This window comes from Bos grunniens, chromosome 10 (assembly GCF_055505025.1).
Source record: "Bos grunniens cultivar Pamir isolate PY7600 chromosome 10, Bosgru_T2T1.0, whole genome shotgun sequence".
NCBI classification, from domain to species: domain Eukaryota; kingdom Metazoa; phylum Chordata; class Mammalia; order Artiodactyla; family Bovidae; genus Bos; species Bos grunniens.
In genome coordinates, this window is record NC_141174.1 from 72,770,414 (window position 1) to 72,783,661 (window position 13,248).

The 13,248-nt window shown below is 37.3% G+C and overlaps 2 long non-coding RNA genes across 2 annotated transcripts in view; one reads left to right on the plus strand and one right to left on the minus strand.

The window, feature by feature from the left end:
* The window catches only part of LOC147364812 (uncharacterized), a 52,733-nt gene that overhangs the window by 24,214 nt on the left and 15,271 nt on the right, over positions 1-13,248 (plus strand). The window lies entirely within an intron of this gene.
* Positions 12,479-13,248, minus strand: part of LOC147364813 (uncharacterized) — a 148,808-nt gene continuing 148,038 nt past the window's right edge. The window contains exon 3 of the long non-coding RNA XR_015135033.1: positions 12,479-12,691. This is a non-coding gene — a long non-coding RNA (uncharacterized LOC147364813). The remainder of the gene's footprint in view (positions 12,692-13,248) is intronic.

Consider the following 13,248-nt stretch of genomic DNA (forward strand, 5'->3'; position numbering starts at 1 on the left):
TTTGGTGTCAGGGTGATGGTGGCCTCATAGAATGAGTTTGGAAGTGTTCCTTCCTCTGCAAATTTTTTAAAAGATCTTTAGAAGGATGGGCATTAGCTATTCTCTAAATGTTTGATAGAATTCTCCTGTGGAGCCATCTGGTCCTGGGCTTTTGTTTTTGAGGAGATTTTTGACCACAGTTTCAATTTCAGTGCTTGTAATTGGGTTGTTCATGATTTCTATTCTTCTTGGTTCAGTCTTGGAAGATTGAACTTTTCTAAGAATCTGTCCATTTCTTCCAGGTTATTAATTTTATTACCATATAGTTGTTCATAATAGTCTCTAATAATCCTTTGTATTTCTGCATTGTCTGTTGTAACCTCTCCTTTTTCTTTTCTAATTTTGTTGATTTGATTCTCCTCTCTTTTTTTCTTGATGAGTCTGGCTAAAGGTTTCTCAATTTTGCTTATCTTCTCAAAGAACCAACTTTTAGTTTTATTAATCTTCACGATTGTTTCTTTCATTTCTTTTTCAATTATTTCTGCTTGGATCTTTATGATTCTTTCCTTCTACTAATTTTGGAGTTTTTTTGGTTCTTCTTTTTCCAGTTGTTTTAGGTATAAAGTTAGGTTGTCTATTCAATGTTTTTCTTGTTTCTTGAGGTAGGATTGTATTGCTATAAAATTCCCTTTTAGGACAGCTTTTGCTGTATCCCATAGGTTTTGAGTTGTCATGTTTTCATTGTCATTTGTTTCTAGAAATTTTTTTTATTTCCCTTTTGATTTCTTCAATAATCTGTAGATTATTTACAAATGTGTTGTTTAATCTACATATGTTTGTGTTTCTTACAGTTTTTTTCTTGTAATTAATATCTAGTCTCATAGCGTTGTGGTCAGAAAAGATATTTGATATGATTTCAATTTTTTAAAATTTACTGAGGTTCGATTTGTGACCCAAGATGTGGTCTATCCTGGAGAATGTTCCATGTGCACTTGAGAAGGAGGTGTATTCTTCTGCATTTGGATGGAATGTCCTGAAGATATCAATGAGATCCATGTCATCTAGTGTATCATATAAGACTTGTGTTTCCTTATTAATTTTCTGTTTTGATGATCTGTCCATTGGTGTGAGTGGAGTGTTAAAGTCTCCTACTATTACTGTGTTACTGTCAATTTCTCCTTTTATGTCTGTTAGTGTTTGTCTTATGTATTGAGGTGCTCCTATATTGGGTGCATAGATATTTACAATTGTTATGTCTTCCTCTTGGATTGATCCCTTGATCATTATGTAGTGTCCTTCCTTATCTCTTGTAATATTCTTTATTTTAAGATCTATTTTGTCTGATACGAGGATTGCTACTTCAGCTTTCTTTTGCTTCCCATTTGCATGGAATATATTTTTCCATCCTCTCACTTTCAGTCTATATGTGTCTTTAGGTCGAAAGTGGGTTTCTTGTAGACAGCATATATATATATGGGTCTTGTTTTTTTATCCATTCAGCCAGTCTGTGTCTTTTGGTTGGAGTATTTTAATCCATTTACATTTAAAGTAATTATTGACATATATGTTCTTATTGCCATTTTCTTCATTGTTTGGGGTTGATTTTGTAAATCTTTTTTCTTCTCTTGTATTTCTTGACTATATAAGTCCCTCTAATATTTGTTGTAAAGCTGGTTTGGTAGTACTGAATTCTCTTCACTTTTGCTTGTCTGAAAAGCTTTTTATTTCTCCATCAATTTTGAATGAGATCCTTGCCAGACACTGTAATCTTGATTGTAGATTTTTCCCTTTCAGTACTTTAAATATATCCTGCCATTCCCTCTGGCCTGCAGAGTTTCTGCTGAAAGATCAGCTGTCAAGCATATGGAGTTTCCCTTGTATGTTACTTGTTGCTTCTCCCTTGCTGCTTTTAATATTCTTTCTTTTAGTCTTTGTTAGTTTGATTAGTATGTGTCTTGGCATGTTTCTCCTTGGGTTTATCCTATATGGGACTCTGTGCCTCTTGGACTTGGTTGACTAGTTCCTTTTCCATGTTGGGGAAATTTTCCATTATAATCTCTTCAAAAATTTTCTCATACCATTTCTTTTGCTCTTCTTCTTCTGGGACCCCTATAATTTGAATATTGGTGCATTTGATATTATCCCAGAGGTCTCTGAGACTATCCCCAGTTCTTTTCATTCTTTTTACTTCATTTTGCTCTTCAGAAGTTATTTCCACAATTTTATCTTCCAGCTCACTGATTTGTTCTTCTGCTTCAGATATTCTGGTATTAATTCCTTCTAGAGTATTTTTAATTTCAGTTGTTTGTCTCTGCATGTTCATTCTTTAATTCTTCTAGGTCTTTGTTAAATGATCCTTGCATTTTTTTCCATTTTGTTTTCAAGGTTTTTGATCCTCTTTACTATCCTTATTCTGAATTCTTTTTTAGGTAGTTTGCCTATTTCTTTTTTATTTATTTGGACTTCTGTGTTTCTAGTTTGTTCCTTCATTTGTGTAGTATTTCTCTGCCTCTTCATTATTTTTTTTTTAAACTGATTGTGTTTGAGGTCTCCTTTTCCCAGGCTTCAAGGTTGAATTCTTTCTTCCTTTTGGTTTCTTCCCTCCTAAGGTTGGTCCAGTGATTTGTGTAAGCTTCTCATAGGGTAATTTGTGCTGAGTTTTTGTTTGTTTGTTTTTCCTCGATGGGCAAGGCTGAGTGAGGTGGTAATCCTGTCTGCTGATGATTGGGTTTGTATTTTTGTTTTGTTTGTTGTCCAGATGAGGCATCCTGCACAGGGTGCTACTGGTGGTTGGGTAATGCTGGGTCTTGTATTCAAATGGTTTCCTTTGTGTGAGTTCTCACTGTTTGATACCCCCTAGGGTTAGTTCTCTGGTAGTCTAGGGTCTTGGAGTCAGTGCTCCCACTCCAAAGGCTCAGGGCTTGATCTCTCTCTCAGCCAGAGAGGGGCTCAGTAGAGAGGGAGCCAGGTTTTAATGCATTTTAGTTAATTTTGTGTATTGTATAAGACAGTGGTCCAGTTTTTGTTTTGTTTTTTTTTTTGATGTGGCTGTCCAATTTTCCCAGCATTATTCATTGAAGAGACTGTCCTTTCCCTTGTATATTCTTGCCTCCTTTGTGATAAATTAATCATTTTTTTGTGTGTGTGGATTTACTTCTGGGATCTCTATTGTGTTTCATTGAGCTATGTGTCTGTTTTTATGCTGATACCATACTGTTTTAATTATTATAGCTTTGAAATACAGTTTGAAATCAGGGCATATGATGCCTCTTCCTTTATTCTTCCATAACAATATTGCTTTGGATATTTGGGGTATTTTATGGTTCCATACAAATTTTAGGATTTTGCTCTATCTGAAAAATGCCACTGGAAATTTGATAGGGATTGCATTGAGTCTAGATTGATTTTGGTGGAATGGCCATTGTAACAATATGAATTATTCCAATCCATGAGCAAGGGATATCTTTCCATTTATTTGTGTGTTATTCAATAACTTTTATTATTCATGTAGTTTCCAACGTACAGGTATCTTACCTTCTTGGTTAAATTTATCCCTATTCTTTTTGGTACAATTGTAAATGGGATTTTCCCTGAATTTGTTTTTCTCATAGTTCATTATTGGTGTATACAAACACAACAGATTTTTGTGTATTGATATTTTGTATCCTGCAACTTTACTGAATTTATTTATTCTAACAGTTTTTGATGGTCTTTAGGGTTTTCCATATATAATATGTCATAAGCAAAGATTGACAGGTTTTTTTTTCCTCTTTCCAATTTGGATGGCTTTTATTTCTTATTCTTGCCTGGGTGTTCTAGTTAGGATTTCCAGTACTATGTTGAAAAGAATGGTGAGACTATGCACTTCTCTCTTGTTTCTGATCTTAGAGGAAAAGCTTTTACCTTTTCACCATTAAGTATGATGTTAGCTTGTGACTTTGTTATAGATGGCCTTTATTATATTGAAATACATTCCTTCTATACTTTTCTATGTTGGTGTTTTTATTATAAATGGGTATTGAATTTTGTCAAAAGGTTTTTATACATCTATTGAGGTGATTGTATGTTTTTTATCTTTCATTTCGTCAGTGTGGTGTGTCACATTGACTGATTTGTGTATGATGAACCATCCTTGCATCTCTGGAGTAAATCCCACTTGATCTTGGTTTATGGTACTTTTTTAATGCTTACTATTGACTTCAGTTTCCTTAATATTTTGTTGAGGTTTTTTGTATCTGTGTTCATCAGGGGTATTGGCTTGTAACTTTTTTCTGTGTGGCATCCCTGGCTGCTTTTGGTAATCAGGGAAATTCTGGCTTTATAAAACAAGTTTGTAAGACTGCTCTTATTTTCTGTTTTTTTGAAAGAGTTTGAGAAGATTGGCATTTGCTTTTGAATGTTTGGTAAAATTTACCAGTGAAGCCATCTAATTCTAGACTTGTTTACGAGAAGTTTTTTTTTTTCCCTCCAATTCAATTTTCTTGTTAATAATTGGTTTGTTCAGATTTTCTATTGCATCATGATTCAGTTTTGAACTGCATTTTTCTAAGGTATTCATAGTAGTCTCTTATGACCTTTTGTATTTCAGTAATATAGCATCTCTTCTTTCATTTCTGATTTCATTTATTTGAGTCCTCTCTCTTGGTAATTCTAGCTACAAGTTGTAAATTTGTTTATTTTTTCAAAGAACTAGCTCTTAGTTTTTCATTGATCTTTTATATTATCTTTTTAGTCTCTATTTCACTTATTTCTTCTCTAATCTTTATTTCACTTACTTCTAACTTTGGGCTTTGATTTTCTTCTTTTCTAGTGCCTTAAGGTATAAAATTAGGCTGTTTATTTGAGGCCTTTCTTGTTTCTTGAGGCAGGCACACATCACTTAAGAACTTCTCTCTCAAGAACTACTTTTGCTGTATCCCATATATTTTGGTATGTTGCATTTCTATTTTTGTCTCGTTTTTTAAATATCTCTTTTGATTTTATCTTTGACACATTGGTATTCAGAGGCATGATATTTACTCTCTACATATATGTAAATTTTCCAGGGTTTTTTTTTTTTTTTGCCTTTACTTTAAAATTTCATAATATTGTGGTCATAAAAGGTGCTTAATATGATTTCAGTGCTCTTAAATTTATTAAGATTTGTTTTGTGGCCTAACATATGATCTACTTTGGAAAATGTTTCATGTGCACTTCAGAAGAAAGCCTATTCTGTTGCTTTTGAATGGAATGTTTGGTAAACATCTGTTAAGTCCATCTGGACTAATGTGTAGCTTAAGGCCCATGTTCCCTTATTGACTTTCTGTCACTGGATGATCTATCCATTGACATAAGTGGGTTATTAAAGTACCCTACTATTACTGTATTGCTATTTATCCTTTTGAAAGTGAAAGTGAAGTTGCTCAGTCATGTCTGACTCTTTGTGACCCCGTGGACTATAGCCCACCAGGCTCCTCCATCCGTGGGATTCTCTAGGCAAGAATACTGGGGTGGGTTGCCATTTTCTTCTCCAGGGGATCTTCCTGACCCAGGGATCAAACCCAGGTCTCCTGCATTGCAGGCAGACACTTTAACCTCTGAGCCACCAGGAAGCCCATTTATCCCTTTAGGGCTGTTAAAATTTGCTCTCTATATTTAGGTGCACCTCTGTTGGGTACATAAATATTTACAAATAAAACTTCTTGCTGGATTGACCCCTTTAGTGTTAGTGTTAGTCACTCAGTCATGTCTAACTATGATCCCATGGTCTGTAGCCCACCAGGCTCCTCTGTCCATGAAATTCTCCAGGCAAGAATACTGGAGTGGGTAGCCATTCCCTCCTCCAGGGAATCTTCCAGATGCATGGATCAAACATGGGTCTCTTGAATTGCAGGTGAACGCTTTACCTTCTGAGCCACCAGAGAAGCCCATAATCATTATGTAATACCCTTATTTGTCTTTTATTACATTCTTTGTTTTAAAATATATTTTGTTTGATATAAGTATCAGCTTTTTTGGTTTCTCTTTGTATGAAATATCTTTTTCCATCCCTTCAGTTTCTGTCTGTCTGTGTCCTTACTTCTAAAGTGAATCTGTATATGCTGTAGGCAGCATATAGATGTGTCTTTTGTCTTATTCATTCAGCCACTCTGTCTTTTGATTGGAGAATTTATCCCATTTGCATTTAAAGTAATCATTGATAGGCATTGCTTATTGCCATATTACTGTTTTCTGACTGTTTTTTTATAGTTCCTCTCTATTTCTTTTTTGCTTGCTCTTTGTGGTTTGACTTTCTCTGGTGGTATACCTATATTCGTCTTTATTTTTTGTGTATCTGCTATGAGTCTTTGCTTTGTGGTTACCATGAGGCTTACATATAACAACTTTTATATATGAGTTTATTTTAAATTGATGACAACTGAAGTTTGACACCATTGTAAAGCTCAACATTATTCCTATGTTTTTAATGTCACATTTTACATCTTTTTATCTTGTGTGTCCCTTAACTAATTGTTGTAATCAGTTATTTTTACTACTTTTGTCTCAACATTTATAATACCTTTATAAGTGATTAATACACTACCTTTACTATATGCTTACCTTTCCAGTGAAGTTTATTATTGTGTTCTTGTTACTATTTAGTGCTCTTTCTTTTCAGCTTAAAGAAGTCCCTTCATAACGTTTCTTGTAATGCTAGTTTAGTGGGTATAAACAGGTAACTTTTGCCTGTTTAGAAAATTTTCTCTCCTTCATTTCTCATAATAACTTTGCCAGGTTATCCTTTAAGCAATTTGAATATATCATGCTACTCCTTTCTGGCCTGCAAGTGTCCACTGAAAAATAATCTGCTAGTATATTTATGTAGGGGTTCTCTTGTATGTAACAAGTTATTTTTCTCTTACTGCTTTTAAGATTCTCACCTAGTCTTTAAATTTTGACATTCTAATTATAATGTACCTTGGCATGGGTCTCTTTTGGTTCCTCTTATTAGCACCCTCTGTACTTCTGAATCTGTATATCAGTTTCCTTTCTCAGGGAGTTTTCAGCCATTACTTCTTTTCAGCCATTACTTACTTTCTTCTATGAAATCAGAATAAAATTTCTGCCCTTTTCTCCCTGTCTTCTCCTGGGAGCCCTATGATGCAAATACGAAACCATTTGATGTTGTCCCATAAATCCCTCAAGCTATCTTCATTTTTTTTTTCTTTTTGCTGCTCTGATTGGGTGAGTTCCATTGCTTGTCTTTGAGTTGATTGATGGTTCCTCTGCTTCATCTCATCTGCTGTTGAACCCATGTAGAGTATTTTTTTAGTTTGTATTCTTCAGCTCTGTAACTTCTACTTGATACTTTCTTATATTGGGTTGGGCAAAAGTTTGTCCAGTTAGTGAATATGTTGTTCAATAAAGTTCTTGGTGAAAATAAATAAACACCTTTTATTTTCACTTAAAACCAAATAAACTTTTTGGCCAACCTGATATTTTCCATCTCTTTGAATTTCTCCCTGTATCCATCCATTCTTCTCCCTAGTTCAGTGAGCATCTTTATGACCTTTTCTTTGAATTTTTCATCAGGTAAATTAATTATCTCCATTTCATTAAAGTTTTTTCTTTGGTTGTTCTTTTGTTTGGAACATATTCCTCTGCTCCTTAATTTTGCTGACTCTTTGTGTTGATATCTCTATAGTAGATGAAACAACCACCTCTCCCAGTCTTGAAGGAATGACCTTGTATAGCAGATGAAACTTGACATTCAGCCCTGCCTCAAGTCTCGATTGTTTCTCAAACCTTTGTGTTTGTCCAAGCAGCCTACTATGTGTTCAGCGACTCCCAGTAACTGAGGATGTGCCAGTACCTGTCAGTGCACCAAAGGGGAGGATCTCAGCACCTATATTCAGGCTGACCAGAAGCCAGATCCTTAAACATCAGATTTTAATGGTTTTCAAATATATACAGATCTGTAGAACTGCAAGTTTTGTAAGTCCCACTGGCCACCAGAGACAAGCAATCTGGAGATGTCCATTGGTCAGTAATCACAATAATCAGGTCTTCAAACAAATGTAGAAGCTCTTTTCTGGATGACACCAGTGAGCTGGAGAAATAAAGAGGGAGAGCCAAGATGGTACTGCTCTTGGAAGCAACAAGATGATGTCCACAAGCCTCATTCCTTGCGAGCAGGTTTTTAGGTCACTAAAGGTGCTAAATCTGAAGCCTCCCCCTCAGGATGAATCTCCAAGATAAGTAAAGGGGCCTTCACAGAAAGACTGAGGACTATACCTCAGTCTTCTGTCTGTGCATAGCCCTGGTGGTGATAGCCAGCCAAAAATTTTCTGTCAAACTTCCATAGTACAAAGCAACCCTGGAAAGAAAGCCTCTTCAGTCACCAAAGCCAGGCAATCAAAGGGTGTCCATTGGGCAGCAGCTACACAAACGGGGGCACCAGACACAAAGGCCAAGGCACCAGACAAATGACAAGCTCCCCTCCAAGAGACACTGGTGCTCAAGAGCATGGCAGAGGATGAACATTAGGATGGAACTGTCCTCTGAGGTCTCTGAAAAGGATTGCTGTGTGCCTCAAGATGCAAGTGTAATTAGAAGCCTGCCCCTCAGGCCACAATCACGATTAGTTAATAGGCCTCCTTCACAGAAAGACTAGGCTTGTAGGTGTGTTGTCTCTTGCTGTGCCCTGGAGGTGTTAGCCTTTTAAGAACATGTTCTCCTTTGGTTACAGTCCCATTGGTCCCACGGTTGAAAGTCCCACTGGCCACCAGAGCCAGGTGATATAGAAGGGTCCCCTGGCAGCAGTCATAAAATTAGGGTATCAATAGGGATATGAATTCCTTTCTGGGTGACTCTGATTATCACTGTGCCATGGGACCGATACAACCAATTCCCTGGCCTCCAGTCAAGTAATCATGAAGTGTGCCCTAGGTGGCAGCCACAAAAATTGGGGTATCAGCTATGTGTAAAATTTCTCTTCCAGGAGATACTGGTACTCTGGAGAAAGGGAAAGGGACAGAACACTAAGATTGTACCCATCAGTCTCTGTCCCCAGAGAGTGTTCCCTCAGGCTCAGAGATGTGTGTGTTAAATGAGATGCCTGCTGCTGCTAAGTCGCTTCAGTCATGTCCAACTCTGTGCGACCCCATAGACAGAAGGCCACCAGGCTCCACCATCCCTGGGATTCTCCAGGCAAGAACACTAGAGTGGGTTGCCATTTCCTTCTCCAATGCAGGAAAGTGAAAAGGGAAAGTGAAGTCGCTCAGTTGTGTCTGACTTTTCGTGACCCCATGGACTGCAGCCCACCAGGCTCCTCCATCCATGGGAGTACTGGAGTGGGGTACCATTACCTTCTCCGGAGATGCCTGCTCCTCAGGCTAATTCTGTAATATCAGCAGGAGAGTCTCTAGTATAAATCTGAATGCTGTTGGCTGCCTATGAGCTGAGCCACGGGGTGGATGAGCCCGAGTATGTGAGCCATTTAAGAGCCATTTCTCAGATCACTACAGTCTTATGAGTCTTGGCTGCTGATTCTGAGAGTTAGATATTTTGGGGGCTCTTCAAGTGTATGTCCTAGAAGTTAAGATGCCTGATGAGGGGTTTGAATGCTGTGCTCCTCAAGGAGAAGCTCTGAGTTTCAAGTTCTCTCCCAGTTGTGGGGCACCACACTAGGTGTGGGGTTTATGGCAAGTTTGCGTCCCAGCCTATCTTATACACACTGATGTGCTTTTCTTCTCATTGGCTCAATGTGTAGTCATCACTCAGCCAGGCGTTAGGTTTTTTTTTTTAAAGAGGACTTGTTCTGTATGTAATTGTAGACTCACTGTGTCCATGGAAGGAGGTGAGTTTGGGATCTTCCTATGCCTGCATCTTGAACCAGCAGTTACTCCTGGAATACCCCATGTTGATTGAATTAAGGTTTGTACAGTATTTTCACTGTTTTACTGATCACCTTACATCATCTTTCTGAGCTTAAATTCTGCTGTTTCCATGAAACCATATTTATTTCCCCAACCTGATAGCTTTTCCTCTTTTGAATCTCTAAAATATGCTGTATCTCTCTCAAGGAACATATAATGTGTTCTGCCTTGTCCTATTTTTACATTCACGTGGAAGTGATAAGAGTACCTATTTCAAATGGTTGTTACAAGGATTAAATAGGTAAAGCTCTTCCTTGATAGCTTAGTTGGTAAAGACTCCACCTGAAATGCAGGAGACTCTGATTCAATTCCTGGGTAGGGAAGATCCCCTGGAGAAAGGCTAGGCTACCCACTCTAAGTATTCTTGGTCTTCCCTTGTGGCTCAGCTGGTAAAGAATCCGCGTGCAATGCGGGAGACCTGGGTTTGATTCCTGGGTTGGGAAGATCCCCTGGAGAAGGGAAAGGCTCCCCACCCCAGCATTCTGGCCTGGAGAATACCATGGACTGTATAGTCCATGGGGTCACAAAGAGTGGGACACAACTGAGCAACTTTCACTTTCTAAATAGGTAAATATATGTAAAACTCTTAGGACAGTGTCTTGCACATAGTACATGCTATGGAAACATTAATATTAGCTTCTAACATCATTAATGTAATATTTAGAAGGCCCCTTAGACTTCACATCTATGAAGGAATTCACTTGTTTTTTTTCCTAGAATGTTTGATTTTATTTTACATTTAAGTATTTGATCCATTTGGTCTTTCATTCTGATGAACAGGGTAAAGTATACAACTTTATATTTCTCTATACTGCTGCTATATAAAGGACTTCCCTGGTGGCTTAGAGGGTAAAGCATCTGCCTGCAATGCAGGAGACCCGGGTTCAATCCCTGGGTCGGGAAGATCTCCTGGAGAAGGAAATGGCAACCGACTCCAGTATTCTTGCCTGGAAAATCCCATGGACAGAGGATTTTAACCTGCTGCTCTAGAACCTCACTATCACTTACTGTCTTCCATTTCTCCCCCACTGATTTGAGAAGCCACTTTGATCAGATACTAAATCCCCATAGGTAACTAAATTCCCAGAATGGCACAATTCTCAAAGTTTGTAGTTTGCTTCAGTATCTGATAGATATAATCTCCCCATCAGTGATTTTCCTCTGGCTACACTTGCCATAAATTCCCAAATGACTCGAATTAGCTTGTTCAGTTTGGGCAGAGAGGCTGCTGCTGCTAAGTCGCTTCAGTCGTGTCCAACTTTGTGCGACCCCGTAGAGGGCAGCCCACCAGGCTCCCCCGTCCCTGGGATTCTCCAGGCAAGAACACTGGAGTGGGTTGCCATTTCCTTCTCCAATGCGGAGAGGGAAGAACAACAAAACCTGGTGGTGTTTTTTTAGAGGGTGAGGATGTTGTTAAATCTGCAAACTACCCTGTATGTGTTGTCACGCATCCCTCAGTACCTGACTCGTCTTCACATTTGTTTCAAGTGTACTTTGTGTTAATAAGGACTGTTTCTTCATATGTCTCTCACATTTTTTGTAGTGTTTATTTCTAAATATTCACTTTTTTATACCATTGTAATGTTTTTTTCAACTTTATCCTCTAAATGGATATTTGTATCATGAAGCCTTTTTAAAAGTATATTAATATAAAGCATCTTCCTAAACTATCTTATTGTATATAGTTTTTTAGCCAAGTTTCTTGGGTATTCCAGGTATATGATCATACCATCTGCAAATAGTATAGCTCTGCATCCTCATTTACAATTTTTACACCTGTCTCCTATATAATGTTATATCTTTCTCTTATACAAGTCAATAATTTAACATATTAATAATATTATTATGATTTTACATAATCACTTTCTCATATACAATTATGTTGCCTAATATCCCAGGTCATTACTGAACAGTAGTATGATGGCAAATAACCTTGTCTTGGTCTGACTTTAGGAAATATCTCCAGCATTTTTTTATTAGGTTAGATGCTGGCTTGGGGCTGAGATATGTGCATTTTATTAAGTTAATAAAGTATCTTGATTCCTTTTGTATTGGGTGCTTTTAAAAAAATAGCAGTTTAATTTTGTCAAACGCCTTTTGAGTGTCTTATGGAGATTATCATGATTTTCTCATTGGAGTTATAATATGATGAATAGTATTAACCTACTTCCTAATATAGAACCATTCTTGCATGTCTGGCATAAATCCTCTAAAGACAAAAATGATTCTGTAATTAATTGTTGGATTCTATTTGCTAATATTTTGTATTTTTGCAGTAGTATTTATAAGTGAGCTTATTTCTGTATTTTGTTTTGTATAAAATTTACCTAGATCCTAAAGGATAAGCAAGCAATATTATAGTTATATAGTTTATTAATCATTAATTCTATTCATTATTAGAGGGACTACATCTCTAAGGAGAAATTTTCCTTCCTCAAACACTTGGTTATACCCAGGTCTAGCTTATACTGAAAAGGCTAAATGCTCCATTTACTAATTTTTAGAATAATGAGTTTGTTTCCAATATTCCCCAAAGATAACGAATGAGGTTTTGTGGATCTCCTTCAGTATTTCTATGAATTCATTAAGTTTTAAGGTACTGATGTGTTTTAACTATTGCCATTTTTATTCTTACTGATACTCAAATTACCCCATTTTTGGCAAGGGAAAGTCTGTTTAGCTTGACTTCAGAGTCTTAAATAGTTTTCCTGCTTTCTTGTGTGTCAAGATTTCCAGGTTCATCTTGCGCAACTACCCTCTTAGGCCACAGCAGCCAGATCTTCACATTTCCCCTTGCTCAGCCATTGGCTCCAGTCCTACAAAAAAAGCACAACCTTGGGTGAGGTCGTTCAGCTCAGGCTGACTTTGTAGAACTGTCATTTGGAAGCTGTGTGTTGACTGCACCCAGCACAGCTGAGTCTTCAGTCCTTCCTGAAACTAGACTGGGGTAAAGTATCCTGTTCACTGCACATGTAAACATTTAGTCATGTGAGGCAAACAGGAGGAGTGGGTAATGTCTAGCCAATAGTGATTATGTGTTACAGCAACACTAAAAGGGTAAACAAAAGAGAAGCCCACAGAGGAAATGGTTTTTTTTTTTTAAAAAGACCACCAATGAAGAAGGAAAACCAGGAAACTGTCCCCCCAAATTGTGTCCTTTGCACCTAGAACAATGCCTGGTCTATGGAAAGAATTGAATAACTGTTAAATAAACAAACAGTCCACTGTGTCAAATTCTAGAAAAGTCGTGGGAAAGTATTTGCTTTGTCAAAACAAAGGTGATGGGAATCATGACAATGGTAATGCAGAAGCTACTGTGGGTTGAGGAGTGTGTGGTACCCAGACAGTAAAGAGAGACCATGCTAAGGTCTGC